The sequence below is a fragment of the Felis catus genome, chromosome A3 (assembly GCF_018350175.1).
Source record: "Felis catus isolate Fca126 chromosome A3, F.catus_Fca126_mat1.0, whole genome shotgun sequence".
Classification (NCBI taxonomy): domain Eukaryota; kingdom Metazoa; phylum Chordata; class Mammalia; order Carnivora; family Felidae; genus Felis; species Felis catus.
Genome location: NC_058370.1, coordinates 3141706 through 3159760, shown reverse-complemented (window position 1 = coordinate 3159760; position 18055 = coordinate 3141706). Strand labels below are relative to the sequence as shown.

Sequence of the window (18055 nt, the reverse complement as noted above, 5' to 3'; positions counted from 1 at the left end):
TCAGGCATCTCCATATGTATACATATGCACATTTGAGAAGCCTGATTTAGATGAACGTTTCCCATTCCAAATGCACCTTTTTCCTTATCCGATCTTGAATATTTCATATGTACAGAAGAGTACATATACTGGGTGCATTCCTTAAAGAATGACAATGAGTGGGTTCTCTACCCTACTCAGGTAACACAAGGAAGCCCATGAACACCCATCAACTGTACCCCTTCTCCTGTTACCCCAAATGCTATAATTCTTTGCTTTTCTTATAATTCATCACATATGCATACATCCCCCCCAAAAGTCAATATTTTCGTTTACACAAATGGAATCCTCTGTTGTTCTGCAGTTTTCTTTTTTGGGGGTAGAATATTTGTGTGAAATCAGTCTAGATTGATGGATAAAGGTGGATATTTGGATTGGAGATAATATGGGCCAATCGGGGGCGATTGAGGATGCTGACCAGGACGCTGAGAACAAACACGCCCCTGAGGTTCCCATGGCTGATTCTTCAACGCATCTGGTTGGACCAGAACACCGTGCTGTCCCCACACAGCACCACCCCTCTGGCCTGGGCCGCCGACATCACTCCTGCCTGGGTTATAGCAGCCAGCCATCCTCACTGCGCCCCCTGTACCCAAGTTCATGTCCCATCAGCCTGCAGAGCAGCGAGGGCCACATTGTATCTCAGCCCAGAGCCCGTCCGTGGACTCTCATGTCACCCCAAGCAGAAGACAGGGTCCCTACAGTCCTCTCCAAGTCCTGACCATGAGCCTCCGGGACCTCTGCACCATACCCCTCCCTGCCCTGCAGCCTCCAGCTGCCCCCGACACTCCTCTCCAGCCAGCTTCCTGCCAGCTCCCTAGTCTCTTCTCAAATGTAAAATGGGGCACCTGGGTGGCTCAGTGGGTTAAGTGTCCAACTTTAACTCAGGTCATTCATGATCTCACGGCTGGTGGGTTCGAGCCCCACGTCGGGCCCTGGGCTGACAGCTCAGAGCCTGGAGCCTGCTTTGGATTCTGTGTCTCCCTCTCTCTCTGCCCCTCCCCTGCTCCCGCTCTCTCTCTCTCTCTCAAAAAGAAATAAACATTAAATTAATAAAAATAAAAATAAAGCGTAACCTTCTGCCGAGGGCTCCTTGAACCATCCTCTAAAGACCTACATTCTCCTGCCCTCTCCCCCAGCTCCCTGCCCCGTGGCTGCGGTATGTTTTCGGTACTACTTGTTATCTGCTAACATATCGTGTAATCTAGTCATTTGCGCTGTTAATTGTCTTTCACAGCAGAACAGAATCTCCTGCTAGAATATTAGTGGGGAGTTGTGTTTGTTTTATTCTCTGCTACATGTCTAGCGTGCAGAAGAACGTGGGGCACGTGGTAGGTACTAAATCAGTCTGTGTTGTATAATTGAAAGGAGGAATAAAAATGGGACAGCCAAGTGTGCCCCGGATGTTTGTCTGACTGCGTCCGTGATGTGGGCTGCGGGTAGAGCGTAGGACAGAGATGGACACATAGCTGGTGCCGGTAGCCTGAGCGAGCTCACCGGGGAATGAGCAGTGGTGCAAGAAGAGGATGGAACAGTGACTGTCAGGGTGGGAGGTGTCCCAGGTGAGCGTGAGCCCCGGGGGGCGGAGGAAAGAACATGCAGGGTGCCCCCCTGGTGACAGTCTGACTGAGATTTGGTGATGGGATCCCTCGGGTCTTGCTGGAGGAGGTGATGGGAGTAGGGGGTGTGAACGCCCTTCTGTGGGAAGGTTTCAGGGAAAATGGGAGGAACAGAGGTGATGACATTGAGGATGGTCACAGCCTCGGAGACCTTTTCCATAAAGGGGAGAAGAGAGTGAGGTACCTGCTGTGGGAGAAGGGAGCTTACGTGGTTTGTTCAAGGTGGGAGGCATTTTGGCACATCTGTGGCCAGAAGGAATTCTGTAGAGAGGAGGAAGTTGGTAACGAAGGACAGGATGACCGTGGTTGAGAGGTGGCCTTGAAGCTGTGAGAGGCCCAGGGCTCTGGTGTCCACACAGGGTCCCCAGCCTCCGCAGGGCACACGGGTGTGTGTTTGCAGGAGTGAGCAGGCGGAGGAGACATGGGGACACGGGTGCCAGGCGAGCGATGGCTGGGAGGACCTGTGTCTCTTTCTGGTTGCTTCTGTCTCCCTTGGTGATCTGGAAGGGAAGGCCGTCATGGGGAGAGGGGAGGCCGGCAGCCCCCTGGCCCTTGCAAGATGGGCGGCCTTGAGTCCCAGAGCGACCTGGACACATGCCTGTGCTGGCCTACTGCCACGGTCAGCTGGGTGGGTGCAGGCACACGTAGGCAGAGCATTTGGGTTAATCAGGGCAGGGGTCTTCTGGGGACATAGGCCGCGTGGGCAGAGGCCAAGGGGGTTGACTCCTCGGAGGGATCAAGCTGCATGAGGAAGGAAGGCGAGGGACAGCACACAGGCCCCCGGATCTGCGTCTCACAGACTCTCAGAAATGGCTGGGGTTTGGCTGTAAAGTGACCAGAGCGGGTGGGTCGCTCTGATACGCATCTAGATACATGTGGTGTTTGGAGAGTGCTGTGCTCCACATGATCGTATTGAGGTGATGTGGCTTCCCCAGCCACAGGGTCGGGAGAGAGCCGTGGGGATGGGTGGCTGAGGCATGGAGGGTGAGGTTACTGGAAGAGAGAAGCCAGGAGCTACACCCAGTGTCCGCATCAATGCTGGGATTTGAGCATGTTGAGGGCAGAGGTGGGCTGGCTGCTGGGACAGGCATCCATTTTCTGAGGTTACTTTTATGGGGAATTAGGATGTTGGCTGAAGGAGTTGGGGAGTGCTTGTGTGTCCTCGTGTCAGAGGTGAACGGAGAGGATATGAGAGTCACAGAGCGACAGTGACAATGACGATGGTGCTACTCACTGTCCTTAGTCACTTAAATGCATTGGTTTGGTACGTTTTTCGTGACAACCTGAGGAGGAGGGCGCTGTGTTACCCACACGTTGCAGACAGTGAAACTCTGGCACAGAGGGTTTACATCACCAGCTTGAGATTGAACAGCTCATCAGAAATGGAACTAAGTCCCCACCCCGGAGATCAGATTTTGGAGCCCGTGTTCTCATGACTTGGCGTCCGTGCTGGACCCCACCTGCCCGCCGTGGCTGTGCACCCCTCTGAGGGAGGACCACGACCAGGGAGCACCGAGCAGGTCGCCCGGCCACAGGGCATGTCTGGTGGGCTCAAGGCTCAGGGCCACCATCTGCAGAGCCGGCTGCATCCAGCAGAGCGGGACACAAGTGCCTGAGCCCAGTGTGCGCTCAGCCACTACTTTGTTTCCCCTCCAACGTTCCACCGTACAAACTTCACACGTACGGAAGAGCTGACGGATTTTTACAGTGAATGCCTGCACGAGATTCCTCCATGTAGCTTTTACTATTCTTGTTTTATCACAGCTTCGTCCGTCTCTCTATCCCCTCCGAGCATCAAACCATCATATGCTTTTTATGGATTTCAGAGTCACTTGTGGAAGTCAGCGCACATTTCCCTGGATTCTTCAACATACGTGTCATAAACTAGAGTTTAGTATTGATTTAGATTTTTTTCTTTTGAGGTAAAATTTGCATAAAACTAAACGCACACATTTTAAGTGAATCATCCCATTTCGCTCTGACAAATGCACGTGTGTAAGTAACCCAGACTCCTGGCGAGGTGCTGAACATCCCCCTCACCGCGGAAAGTTCCCTTCTGCCCATCTCCCATCACCTCCCGCTCCCTGCCCACTCCCCGGAAGCAGCCGCTTGCTGGTTATTTTCCACTGTAGATTGTTTTTGCCTGTTCTAGAACTTTGGATAAATGGTACCATACTGCGTGCTGTTTTCTGTAGACTTGTTTCACTTGGCATAATGATTTTCAGGATTCAGTCAGGTTATGTACCTGCTCTGTTCGATTAAGTTACTGAGCCCCAGTCATTGTGTAGATAGACACACGGAGTGTTTATCCATTCTCCCATTCACTGATGTCAAGATTATTTTTAGTTTTTGGCTCCGGCGAATAAAGCTATGGGGTGTGTAAGTCTTTTGTGGACACCTGTTTTTATTTTTTCTTGGGAAAATGCTCGGGCCGCAGAATTGCCAGGTCACACTGTACATATGTAGCTTCATTAGAAACACTGACCGACAGTTGGGGCACCTGGGGGCTCAGTCGGTGAGGCATCTGACTTGGGCTCAAGTCATGATCTCTCAGTTCTTAAGTTTGAGCCCCACATCGGGCTCTCTGCTCTTTAGTGCATAGCCCACTTTGGGTCCTCTGTCTCCATATTTCTCTGTCCCTCCCCTGCTCATGTGCTCTCTCTCTCTCTCACTCTCAAAATAAGTAAATAAACTATATATATATATATATATATATATATATATATATATATATATATATATATATAATATAGATGGATGAAACACTGACCAACAACGTGTGAGAGCCCCAGTCCTTCGACACACCCATCAACATATAATGTTGCCATTCTTTTCAGTGGTAGTCATTTCGAGAGGGTGTGGTCGTTTCTCATTGGAGTTTCAGGTGTACCATAGAGTGAGTGGTTCACATCTCTGTACACGACTCCGTGCTCATCATAAGTATACTCTCCATCCCCATCACCTGTCTCACCAATCCCATTACCCGCGTCCTCTCTGGTGACCGTCAGTTTGTTGTCTAAAGTTAAGAGTCTGGTTTTTTGTTTGTCTCTTTTTTTCTTTGTTCGTTTGTTTCTTAAACTCCACATGAGTGAAATCATATGGTATTTGTCTTTCTCTGACTGACTTAGTTCACTTAGCATTATACTTTCTAGCTCCATCCACGTTGTTGCAAATGGCAAGATTTCATTCTTTTTTATGGCTGAGTAAAGTTCCATTCTATGTATATGTATATATAGCATATACACATATATACATGTATACATATATGTACATAGACCACGTCTTCTGTATCCACTCATCTATTGATGGACACTTGGGCCGCTTCCGTATCTTGGCTATTGTAAACGCTGCAATAGACATGTATCTTTTTGATTTTCTTTGGGTAAATATCCAGCAGTAGAAATTACTAGATCATATGGTAGTTCTATTTTATTTTTATTTTTTTAATGTTTATTTATTCTTTTTTTTTTAATTTTTTTTTTCAACGTTTATTTATTTTTGGGACAGAGAGAGACAGAGCATGAACGGGCGAGGGGCAGAGAGAGAGGGAGACACAGAATCGGAAACAGGCTCCAGGCTCTGAGCCATCAGCCCAGAGCCCGACGCGGGGCTCGAACTCACGGACCGCGAGATCGTGACCTGGCTGAAGTCGGACGCTTAACCGACTGCGCCACCCAGGCGCCCCAATGTTTATTTATTCTTGAGAGAGACAGAGAAAGAGAGAGAGACAGAGTGTGAGCAGGGGAGGGGCAGAGAGAGAGGGAAACACAGAATCTGAAGCAGGCTTCAGGCTCCGCGCTGTCCTCACAGAGCCCGATGTGGGGCTCGAACTCACAAACCTGAGCCAGTCAGACACTCAACCGACTGAGCCACCCAGGTACCCCACGGTAGTTCTACTTTTAATTGTTCAAGGAACCTCCATGCTGTTCGCCACAGTGGCTGCACCAGTTTGCATTCCCACCAATAGTGCATGAAGCTCTCTTTTCTCCACATCTTCACCAGCACCTTATTTCTTGTGTTTTTCATTATAGTAAGTCTTGAAGTCAGGTGACTTTCAATTTTGTTCTTATTTTTTGAGATTGCTTTGGTGATTCTAAATTATTCACATCTGCACAGACATTTTTAAATAAGCTGGTCAGTTTCTCAGAAAATTCTTCTAAGATATGCTTGAAATCTTGTTGAATTTATAGATCAGTTTAGAAAGAATTGATATCTTAACATTATCAAGTCTTCCAAGTACATGTGCATGCTATATGTTTTCATTTATTTAGGACTTATTTAATTTCTGTCAGCTATATTTGAAAGCTATCAGTGTATATGTCATGTGCATTTCATCAAATTTATTTCTTTTTTTAAATTTTTTTAAACATTTTTTTTTCAACGTTTATTTATTTTTTGGGGGACAGAGAGAGACAGAGCATGAACGGGGGAGGGGCAGAGAGAGAGGGAGACACAGAATCGGAAACAGGCTCCAGGCTCTGAGCCATCAGCCCAGAGCCTGACGCGGGGCTCGAACTCACGGACTGCGAGATCGTGACCTGGCTGAAGTTAGACGCTTAACCGACTGCGCCACCCAGGCGCCCCACATCAAATTTATTTCTAACCATGTTTCTATTGTAAATGGAATATTGTGAGTTTGTTATTTAAAGTTTTAAACTTAATATTCTACTTGTTTGCTAAGTACAATTGATTTTTTTTTTTTTTTTTTTTTGTAGTGAGCTTGTATCCTGTGATTCTGCTAAATTGTCTTATTAGGTCTAACGGGGTTTTTTTTATAGATTCCTTAGGATTGTCTCTGAAGCAGTCTTTGTCCCACTCACTGGCCCAACACTGTCGTCTCATGTAGAGCAGAGGTGGCGGAAGTGGGTACGTCTGCCTTGCGCCTGATCTCAGGTGCGCTAGCGTTTCATAGCTCACAGGTATGACGTTAGCAGTAGGGTTTCTGAGATGCTCTTCAGTAGATCAAGGAGGCTCCTTTCTGTTTCTGACAAGTTGCTGACAGTTCTGAATCATAAATAAGCATTGAATTTTGTCAAATGTTTTCTTCTTTATCGTACTGATAGGGTAAATTATGTTGACTTTGGAATGTGAAGATGTATTTGTGATCCAGGGATAAACCACATTTAGTTGTGACATGCCTCCCAGTTTGTGTATTTCTGCATTCAGGGTGTTCATGTTGGCCAAGGAGTGTGACGTTCACGAGGGATATCGGTCTGTAATTTTCCTTTTTTATATCATCTTCGTCAATTTTTGATGTCAGGGCTGTACTATCCTCATAACATTATTTGGAAATTATTATCCTCACATTATTATTTTCTATAAAAATTATGCACAAATTATGCTATTTCTCCCTTAACCTCTTTTTAATGTTTATTTATTTTTGAGAAAGAGAGACGCACACACACAGAGTGCAAGCAGGGGAGGGGCAGAGAGAGAGGGAGACACAGAATCCAAAGCAGGCTCCAGGCTCCGAACTGTCAGCACAGAGCCCGACACGGGGCTCGAACTCACGAACCGTGAGATCATGACCTGAGCTGAAGTCAGACACTTAACTGACTGAACCACCCGGGCACCCCTCTTCTTTAAATATTTGATAAAATTCACCAGTGAAACCATGTGGTCTTGAGGTTTTCTTTTTACACATGGTTTTGCTAACAAATTCAGTTCCTTTTAAAAGACAGAGATCTATCCAGAATTTCTGCTGCATCTTGTCTCAATTGTGCTAAATTTGCATTTTCAGGGACTTTGTCCAATTCGTCTAAGCTTTCAGATTTCATTCATGCAATGTTACTTCCAGTATTCCGTATTTCCCGTGTACACTTGTAGAATACAAGTGAGGATGACACTCCCTTTATCTCTGGTATCGGGAGTGTGTGTCTCTCTCTTTCTCTGTGGACCAGTTTAGGTAAGACCAGTTTTGTTCACCTTTTCAAAGAACCAAGTTTGGGCAGTATAAAGTGTCTCTGTTGCTCATCTGGTTCCTGCGTCCTGGATTTTTATCGTTATCCTTATAATTCCTGTATTTACTCAGCACTCTGTTTTCTGGGTATCCACAGGTGGAAAATTTAGGTCATCAATTTTAGACCTTTCTTCTTTTCTAATATAAACATTTAAGGCTATCCATTTCCCTCAAGTACCACCTTATCTGATAGGTTGTATGTTTGTTTCCATTTGATTTTGAAATACTTCCTAATTTTTCCCTTGACCCATGGATTAATTAGAGGTGTGTTGTTTAATTTCCAAATACGGAATTGTGTTTTCTAGGAATCTTGTTATTGATTTTTAATTTAATTCCGTTGGAGTCAGAGAACATACTCAGTATATCTCAGTACTTTTAAGTTAACTGATACTTAATCTGTGGCCCAGTGTGGGGTCTGTCTCATGGAGCTCACTGCATGCCCTTGTAAAGAACATGCCTTCTGTGGTTGTTGAGTGTGGTGTTCTATAAGATCCATGAAGTCAAGGTGTTTGCTAATGCTGCTCGTATCTTCTAGTATTCATTTATGTATTTGGATGGTTTTGTAATTCCCAAACTGTGCACTGATGACCTCGGGTGTTGTAATGAACCCACAAGTGTACCCTGGCGTATTTAAACATGCTGACGTCTGTCGGACTCTGTGTGCGTTAGTGCTGGTGAGTCTTGGGGCAGATCTCCCAAATGTGGACATAGACCATTATACGATATCAAAATCTCATGTTCATCAATATCACCACTGACTTATTCAGAAAAATCATTAAGTATTGGGAAGCTGTAAAGTTCATGGAGAAAAATGGAAGTTTTCCAAATTCTTCTTTTTTTCATTTTTAAATTTTTATTTATTTTTGAGAGAAAGAAACAGAATATGAGTAGAGGAGGGGCAGAGAGAGGGAGACACAGAATCCGAAGCAGGCTCCAGGCTCTAAGCTGTCAGCACAGGGCCTGATGCAGGGCTTGAACTCATGATCCGCGAGATCATGACCTGAGCCGAAGATGGTCGCTTAACCAACTGAGCTACCCAGGCACCCCGACGTGTTCCACATTCTAATTCTGATACCGGTTCCATAGACCTAGGTCTGAAACACCACAATTTGTCCCTCAGTCATTTTTTTGTTTTTCAAGTAAGAATAGTGGTCTCCAAAAAGGCATCGGTTTAGTTAGCAACTCACACAATCACACAAATGTGTTTTCTTAGACAGCTGCCATTGCTGCAGATGTGTTCCAGAAGTACTTTCTGTCACATGGGCAGCAAAAGGGTATGTAGTCAAGTTTTGAGATATCATAAAATTAATATACCCCCAAACTAATAATCTCTACTGCTTTTTCAAGAACATTTTCAAGAGACACCAGCTGTGTGTGCCATTGAATGGTGAGTGTGTGGCAGTGTGGAGTGACTGCTGGCAGTGCAATCAGGAGGGGCCCCTGCCGCATCAGATCACCTCGTGGTTAAGTCCATGAGATGTGGGTCCAGTCTTGGCCTCGCTCATCAATAGTGTGACCTTGGGCACATCTTTCTATGCCGGGACATAAATTTGCACCTTGCACAACATTTGTGAACATTAAGCATGCAAAGTATATCAAATATCCAGCAAAGAACCCGATTCATATTAAACAGTCAGGAACTGGTGGTTGTTCTTGCTGGTTTAATATTAGCAAAGGGAGGGGCACCTGGGTGACTCAGTTGGTTGAGCATCTGACTTTGGCTCAGGTCATGATCTCACTGCTTTGTGAATTTGAGCTCTGCGTCAGGCTCTGTGCTGACAGCTCAGAGCCTGGAGCCTGCTTTAGATTCTATATCTCTCTCTGTCTCTTTCTCTCTCTTTCTCACTCTCTCTCTCTCTCTCAAAAATAAACATTAAAAAATAAAAAAAATATATATATCAGCAAAGTGATCAAGAGCCTGGACATTAGACCCAGACCATCAGGGTTTGCACCAACTCCCCTTTATTTATTAAGTGTAACTTTAGAGAAGTTACCTAATTTACCTGAACCCCACTGTCCCCATTGGTAAAGTGAGAAACAGTCATACGTGTTGCATGAGATCATTGTGAGGGTCGAAGAGGTTAACATTCTGAAATGTTTAGAACAGGGCCAGCCCATAGCCAGAGCTGTGCATGTGTTAGCAGTTGCTGTCACTAGTATTATTAAAACCATCATTGTCCTGTTCTTTGTCACCAACATCATCATCGTCATCTAGGGTGACCAGAAGTCCCCGCTGGGCCCAGACTCTTCTCTGGTTTTAGCACTGAAAGTCTGGGTTCCCAGGAAAGCTCTCTGTCCTGGGAAAGCACTCCATTGGACCAGAGTGGAGCCCTGGGCCATGCGAGGCCATGCCCTCGCCTTAGTGCCCACCTCCTGTCGTCACAAACCAGACAGAATCATCATGGAGTTCGTGTGGCCAGGCACGCATGGATGCACCCCCCCTCACACCCTCATACACCATGACAAGGGCTCTCCAGCCTTCCCCTGGAGATGTCCAAGATTTACTGGTCGTCTGGGCACCTAGAAGCAAACATTATTTTGCCGTAGGAACATTTTAGCGTGATAAACCCTGCAAGCGAGTCTTAGTTTCTGCTCTGTTCTGGAAGTACCATCATTCAGAGGAGGCCAACAGCTGTGAGTTTCACTCTTGCAAACCAATCATTTCTAAATAGAGCAATACCACAATCTTAATTTTCCACTCAATGGTGAAAGCAGTCACATTATTCAAAATTATTCATCAGCACTTAGTAATTCACATTCTAGAGCAATCTCAGAGTGCTTTAATGTATATATTACGGGCGAGATTTATGGTGGGAATTACAGTATGGCAAAGCATTCTTTAAAATGGTGCGTAAATCACACAAGTTTAAAATACTAATTATGTAAAATATATTCTGAATTTTTAATTTCTACCTTTATTTAACAATATTCTCATTACCAGCGTTGGAAACAGGATAGGTGTACCTTCAGAAGCACTCAACTCTGAACCCATCTGTAAGGGAAACAACTTAGTGTTTTCACAATGCTGCCTGTGCCCCAATGCCCCCATTAAAAAAAAAAGTGAATAATGATCATGTAAAAGTTACAATCATTGCAAGATAATGGGGCATGAAATTCCGTTCTGAGACAAAATCATCTCTAAGAAGTGCTTGAGAAGCCTTTGATGGCCATGAAATAACTATTCAAGTTAAAAGATAAAATTTAGGAAATATTTCTACTAATGACGTAGCTCTGGAAAAAAAAACCCATATTATCTTCACTTGATTTCTCTTGTGTACCCACAAGGAGAACCTCTGGGAGATCTAGAACTGCTTAATTTTCTGTAGCCATTTGTGACAGCCTGGTGGGCTTTTGGGAACCACGGAGGGTGTTCATTGCCTCGTGGCTGGAGTCTGGCCAGAGGCCACATTTACACACCTCCTGTCCCAGAGAACCACTCACACACACTGAAGACCAGGCTTTGTTTAAAGTAGCTCTTTCTTCCTCGTTGCCAAGTAGTAGTATTCCATTGTATATATAAACCACATCTTCTTTATCCACTCATCAGTTGATGGTCATTTGGGCTCTTCCCATAATTTGGCTGTTGTTCAAAGTGCTGCTCTAAACTTTGGAGTACACGTGCCCCTGTGCATCAGCACTCCTGTATCCCTTGGGTAAATTCCTAGTACTGCTATTACTAGGTCGTAGGGTGGTTCTATTTCTAATTTTTTGAGGAACCTCCATACTGTTTTCCAGAGTGGGTGATCCAGTTTGCATTCCCACCAGCAGTGCAGGAGGGTTGCCGTATCTTCACGTCCTCTCCAGCATCTAGAGTCTCCTGATTTGTTCATTTTGGCCACTCTGACTGGTGGGAGGTGGTATTGAAGTTTGAAGGGAGGGCGGGGGAGAGGGGAAATGGGTGATGGGCATTGAGGATGGCGCTTGTTGGGATGAGCGCTGGGTGTTATATGTAAGCGATGAATCATGGGAATCTACCCCCCAAACCAAAAGCACACTGTATACGCTGTATGTCAGCTAACTTGACGATATATTTAAAAAAACAATAAAGTAGCTCAAGGTAGCCCCCTGCCACAGCTCCACCCCAGGCCCGCTGTCCAGTCTCTTGGAAACATGGGGATTGATTGCACATTGGTGGGCAGGCCGTGTCAAAGTCATGCTTCTCCAAGCATCAGTGTCCAGAACACAATTCTGTTGGTGGAGGGGGAGTTGGGGGGGATGTAATAGGAATAATGAGACGCACCCCCATTACTCTTCACAGTGGGCTCTTCTAGAAAGGCGAGCTCTTCAGATGACAGCCAGTGGACAGGGACACCACCCACACATAGAGTAAGCATTTAAATCGTTCTCCACAGAAAAGAGTAGTTTAATGCAAGGGTTTCACGAACCCTGAGGATGTGTCTGCCGAGTTAGATGGGGGGCGTCTTAAGGCTGGCACTAAATCACATTCACCTTTGTACCTCCCACTGCACAGAGCCAAGGACTTAGCCCGGTGGGGCGTGTCAGTGAGCATCTGCTGGCTGAACGTGCAGATGAACTGTGCCCACAGATACCAGGAAGAGTGGCTCGCTCCGGCTTCTCATCTGTAACAGGGCCCTCCTCACCAGGCCTGGCTCTAGAAGTTTCTTCTGCTTTGGAACTTTCACTGTGCAGTTGTCTTTAGTAGCATTCTGGACTCTGATGTCATGTGCTTAAAAATGAGCCAATGCCTGGGGCACCTGGGTGGCTTAGTCAGTTAAGCATCTGGCTTCGGCTCACGGTTCATGGGTTCAAGCCCTGCATCCAGCTCTGATCTTCGTGCTGTTTGCACTCACAGTTGGCCGTTTCTGGCCCACTGCTTCTTTTGGATCAGGGTCTCATCCAGCCTTGGAAGGGACAGGTTCAGGAGCAGGGTCTGTGCACAGGGGCTTGCCCTGCAGCTGCTGGTCCCCGCGCCACCGCTGGGGGTGCTGACCCACTGTTTTCCTCTCGTGGAGTAGCTGATTCAGATTAGTCAGTTAGCAGCAGGCACCCTGGGCCTACTCCAGGAAGAGCTTCATGCACCCAGGCTTATATCGAAGAAGAGAGAAGAGAGGTAGGCGACAGAGGGCAAGGGCAGGGGGACACGACTTTCTTTCCCATTGCGGTTGTTTCTTCCAGGGAGGGGATGGCCCTTTCTTAACATCCATGACTGTGCTCCGTCCTGAGAAACATTCACCACAACCTATTGTGTGAACGAACACATCCATCACCTCCCTCACATAGCATTGTCTTTATGGGGATGCTTATGGTCTACTCTGTTAACAAGTGTCAGGTATAGGATATGGTATTGTTAACTGCAGTCGACCCCAGAACTTACTCCTCTGCGCCCTTTGTCCGGCCTCTCCCCAACGCCCTCACCCTGGTCCCTTGTATCCACCAGTCTACGTCTGTTTCTGTGATAATATGTATGCACAGCGGTTGGGATGCATAGGGAACCACCTGTGTCTGTTGAATGAATGGGCATCTCCAGATATATAATATTTCTCTGTATATGACATATGTAATATTCCATTATGCACAATGGAATCTCGCGGAGCCATAACAGGGAAGGAAATCCTGCCGTGTGTGACCACATGGATGAACCTGGAGGCATTATGATCAGTGAAATAAGCCAGAAAAAGAAAGATGGATACTGCATGCTCTCACTTACATGTGGATTCTTAAAAAGAAGGAAGAGGAGGAGGAGGAGGAGGAGGAGAGGTCCTTGAGCATCAGGGATTTAAATCCCTGTAGCTTGGGAGCAGCCATCCCCACGTCTGACATCGTTTGTCGGCCTGGATGGCCTCCGAGGGTGAGTTGGGGAACACGACACTGTGAGCAAGTGTGGGGTGGTGGTGGGGGGACAGTCCATGGGTAGCAGAAGCACCCTGAGGCTTGCAGAGTGAGAGGACACAGCTAGCGGCGCTGTCACTGTGACACACGCATTCCCTCTGGGGCAGGGAAACCCTGAGTCAGCACCAGAACGAACTGGAAAGAGCACGGAGCCATGGCACGGCAGGTTTCTAAAATACCTGCGAGATGGCCTAATTTCCCACGCTCATTTTGTGGAATATTAACTTACCGGACAGACGAACAAAGTGTCTGTTGTTCCCGCCTAAGAGGCCCAGACCCTGGGAATCTGCCTGACGAGGGGATAACAGTCTGAGTCCCCGAGTGGGGGTGAGCCCACTTGCTCAATCTGGGGTGTAAACTCATTCCAGGTAAGTAAACACGTGACCTCTCTCCAGGGTGGCCACATGCTCTCCTTGTGTTGAATCTGCCCCATTGTTGCCCAGATCTCCTAGTCGCACCTGACATGGGAGCAGGTTCCATGCTTCGGGCATACCCTGGTTCTGTGCAGCCTTCCTCTGGTGATTAAAAAAGAAGCTTCTTTTCTAAAGTGTGTGAAATGGCTAAAGAAGGGGTGTTGTGATTGAACCTGAATTTGGCTTAATTAAGACGAATCTCTGTGCAACCCCACAGCCCCTCGGACGCTCCAAACAGGATTCCCTTCGGATCTGAAGAGGCTGAAGCTCCTTGGGTAGGAGCGGAAGCCGAGTCCGGAAGCCAGCTGGCCCTTCATGCTGCTTCTTCATTAACTTTGATGAAATCCCCGGCACATCGTGAAACGGGTTGGGAGGGCTTCAGTGGAAGAGAGCCCCTGAGAAATCAGTCTCTGGTTTTCCCTCCCAGTTTGTCAGTTTGTTAATATTACAGTGGCCAAAATAGACCCAAAGTAAAGGCGTGTGTGTGTGTGTGTGTGTGTGTGTGTGTGTGTCCAGCAGGAGCATGTAGTGTGAAGTGCTCCCACCTCACCAGGAGTGCTCTCCACACGCATCTGGGGCATCACTGACAGCCCCCACTCTGGGTAGCCTGCTGAGGGAGAGGGGGTCTTCCTGGTCATCTGTGGCTCTCCCTCCGTGTGGGGGGCTCTCCGGGAGGCTCCTTCACCAGTGGTCACGCAGGGGATGGTCTGGCTTCCCCAATGGAGCCATCACTCAAGACTCTGTTTCTTTTGTACACAGAGTCTCCTTATGACTTTAATTCCTAGCTTTGGGGTATTTCTTAAGAAGCTGGAAGGAACAAAGTAAATTCACCTTCTCTGTCCTATCTAAACATAAGCCTTGGGCATTCTTGTTTTTCCTCCACCATATTGTTGAATTGGGAGAATTTTTAAACCAACGTCAACCTGATCATCTTCTGCAAGGTACCAAGAGTTTTCTGATTTTTCTCCGCAATAGTTTATCTACTTTTTTGTAAACACATCCATTTACACACTATATACGCACAGCACCCCCCACACAAGCACATGACAACCTCTTCTAATATTTGTACTGTTTCCTATTTAGCAGTATATTCCCTTATTAGAATACTCTCTGAAAATTATTCACACCAAAAACCCTGCAGCTTTTTAAAAGATGTATTTCATTTTTTTCCTTGTGTCGCACAGAATTAATCAAGGTTCTAATGATTGTTCTGCAGGTGTTATTTCAAAAACAACAAGTACCCCCCAAATCAGTAAGTTTACAGGGAGACTTCTGATTACAGGAGCTGATGACTATTATTTCTAAAATAGAAGATGTGAAGTGTGACAGAAATCAATGACACGGCCATTAGGTTGGAGCTAAATTTACCCAGGTTTTACATTTGTGAGGTTCTTACCCCCTTCTCTGTAAATACCACGTTGTGACTTGTGAGTGTGTACACTTGGATATTTATAACTTATCCTGATGATTTGGGGAAGAATTTGAAAGAATCAATGCCCAGAGATCTACTCAACAATATTACTGAGGAGCTGATCAGTGCAAGGCTTGACCCTGGGCCACGAAGGATTTGACACAGGGCTCTTCCCAATGGATTTTCCATTTGAGAGAAAAGACAGACATTAAGCCCACAGGTACCTGCGTGCATACATCATCCCAGGATTGGTAAGAAATACACATGGGCACCTAAATATGGGAGTCATATTATGGGAAGAGGCCCCAAGGAACAGACGGAGGGCACACCTTGAGTTATTTAGGGCGTGGAGCTTCCCTAGGAATGTGGTTGCAGAGAGAGAAAACTAATCTGCGTTTTCAAAAACTCTCTTTACCCCAAATCCTGTTCCCTCATGTCAATTTCCAGGACGGCGTGGAGAGCTCAGGTTTCAGGGTTCTTAAAATGTGTGCTGTTGCACACCATTATAAGAAGGCAGGGCCTTCCTTTGCAGAACATTCTAGAAGTTTGTCTCTACTTTGCAAAACTCACATGTCCCCAGTGTCAGGGGCTGTCAGCGGGGTGTGACTCTGCCCCTGCCCCTGCCCCTGCCTCTAGACAATGTCTAGAGACACTTTCCATGGTCATAACTGGAGGGGAGGTGGTCCTGACATCTAGTGGGTAAAGACCAGGGATGCTGATAACCACCCTGTAGTGCCCAGGATGGTGACAGTCTCCCCCCGCCCCGCCCCCATCCCCCAGGACAGAGAATCATCTGGTGTGAAATGTCAGTGACCCTTCTTCTCTTGTGTCCCTCACTGGACAGCAAGATCCTCGTGGATGGCACGGCAGGTAACACGGAAGCGGCCAATCACACGTCTGCAGGTTCTGTGGGAGCCGCTGGGCAGCTCCAGCTTCTGTCCTGCCGCCTACCAGCCGTGCATGCACCCCGAAAGCTTAAACTCTCACCCCTCCCTTTCCTCCTTGGGAAAATAGCAATGCCTGTGTGGCCACAAGAGCTGAAAGTAACTCCTGGGTGGGCTCCTAGTAAGTGCTCAGTAAATACTGCTGGTCATTGCTAACCCTGGAGGAAGTTCACAGCTTCCAAAGCCTTATCTTAAGCCTTGTCCTTCTCCCTTTGAAAAGCCAAACAAAAGGAGCACGCCCCCACATTGGAGTTTAAGTGAGAATGTAAAAGGTTTATTGGCCTTTGGAATGGCTCTGGGCCTGAAGGAGGCTCAGGTTAGAGATAAGGATTATCAGTGTCTCCCCCCACTGGGGTCCTGGGTGCCTCCTCCGGATGCCTGCCAATATCACTGTTCCAGGCCGCCCCTCAGATTCTTTTATGTGCACACCTCTGAGATCACACCATTTGGTTAATGACTGTGCTGTCACACTTTGTCTTCAGAGCCCAGGGGGCTGCCCCCCAGCCCCAGACACACAGCCTTCTCCTCTAGGTCTGAGCTGGCCTCCTGCTGGGAGAGAGAAAGAGAAGGGACCTCGTGACTGAGCACCCCCCCCCCGCCCCGTTCCCCTGACTGTTGTTCCTTCAGCATCCATGTAACCTCAGCCTTCTGCAGGTGTGTGGGTACGTCAGGGCTCCAAAGCTCAACCCAGATCGTCTGTGACGTTCCAGACCCTTGTCCAGTCCATTTGGGGCCCAGGGATCCAGTTGCAAATTAGACCCAGCTCCCACCTTTCTGATGTATACAGTCCAGAGCAGGGGAAAGGATTAATTTTGAGGAAATCACACAAATACTTGTAAAAAATGATAATTGGACCAAGTGCTATGGAGAAGGGCAGGTGCTATAGGTACAGGTGACTATGGTCTGATGCAGCGAGCTCATGGGGGCCTGGCCTGAGTGCGTGGCCATGAAGGGGATTGGCCAGGAGACCTGGAGGAGTCAGGGGAGGAGACCGCTGTGTGGGGGGTGAGGCTGGGGAGAGCAGAATGCCCCACTGGGCTGCCGGCTGCCAACGCCACTGACGAGCATCTCCATCCGGGATACGATGGACCAGGGTTTTCTCCATCAGAGGAGAGCCCCATGTAGACTTGTCCTACCCCACTAATCCCTTCCTCCCACAGCTGGCACTCTTTGGATCCCACAAGCAAGGGCACAGTGGAGTTTCTGCAGCAGAGGGACATGACCAAACCCATGACTGAAAACTTCCTGGGTGCTTCACAGGGGCTGGATTGAAGCTAGGGACAAGTTGGGTGCCGTTGGGGAGGACGTGATGGTCCTCTGGATTGGAAGGTGGCCGTGGGGGGCAGGCGGTGAGAAGAGGCACATTTCCCAGACTTCTGGGAGTCAGAATCCTTGGACTCAGCGTTTGATGGGTTTAGAGGCTGCGGGAAGAGCTGGCAAGCGTGACGTCCAGGTTTTGGGCTTCAGCACTTTGGTTACAGTGGCTACACGGACTAGTGTGTGGAGGGCTCACTGAGAAAATCCCCTAGAGCAGTGCCGTGTTGGGGGAGGTGGGGCACTGCAGAGGCGTGCTGGGGACACGCGGCGCAGTCTCATCCCTATACGTCATGTCCTAGACAGAGTCCATGCCTCCCCAGATGGCCCTCCGTCCCTGCTCGAAGTGCACCTCCCTTCCCTCCCCGTCCCCACGCACTGACCCTGTGTTCCTCCTTCCTCTTGCTTCCTGTGCTCTGCACAAAGCCACCCCGCATACCTCCAGCCACGTGTGGACTCACAGGTCCACGTTATCTCAATAGCATGTTGGGGCTCAAAAGAACTCC

The 18055-nt window shown here is 47.6% G+C and overlaps 1 long non-coding RNA gene across 2 annotated transcripts in view; it reads left to right on the top strand.

Annotated features, from left to right (window-relative positions):
* LOC123384245 overlaps positions 1 to 18055 on the top strand; it is a 267602-nt gene that overhangs the window by 176560 nt on the left and 72987 nt on the right. Inside the window, exon 4 of one of the 2 annotated variants that reach the window (XR_006594994.1) lies at positions 14098 to 15446. The exons of the other annotated variant lie outside the window; for it this stretch is intronic. This is a non-coding gene — a long non-coding RNA (uncharacterized LOC123384245). Of the gene's footprint in view, positions 1 to 14097; positions 15447 to 18055 lie in introns of those variants that run through there. 2 annotated transcript variants of the gene reach the window in all.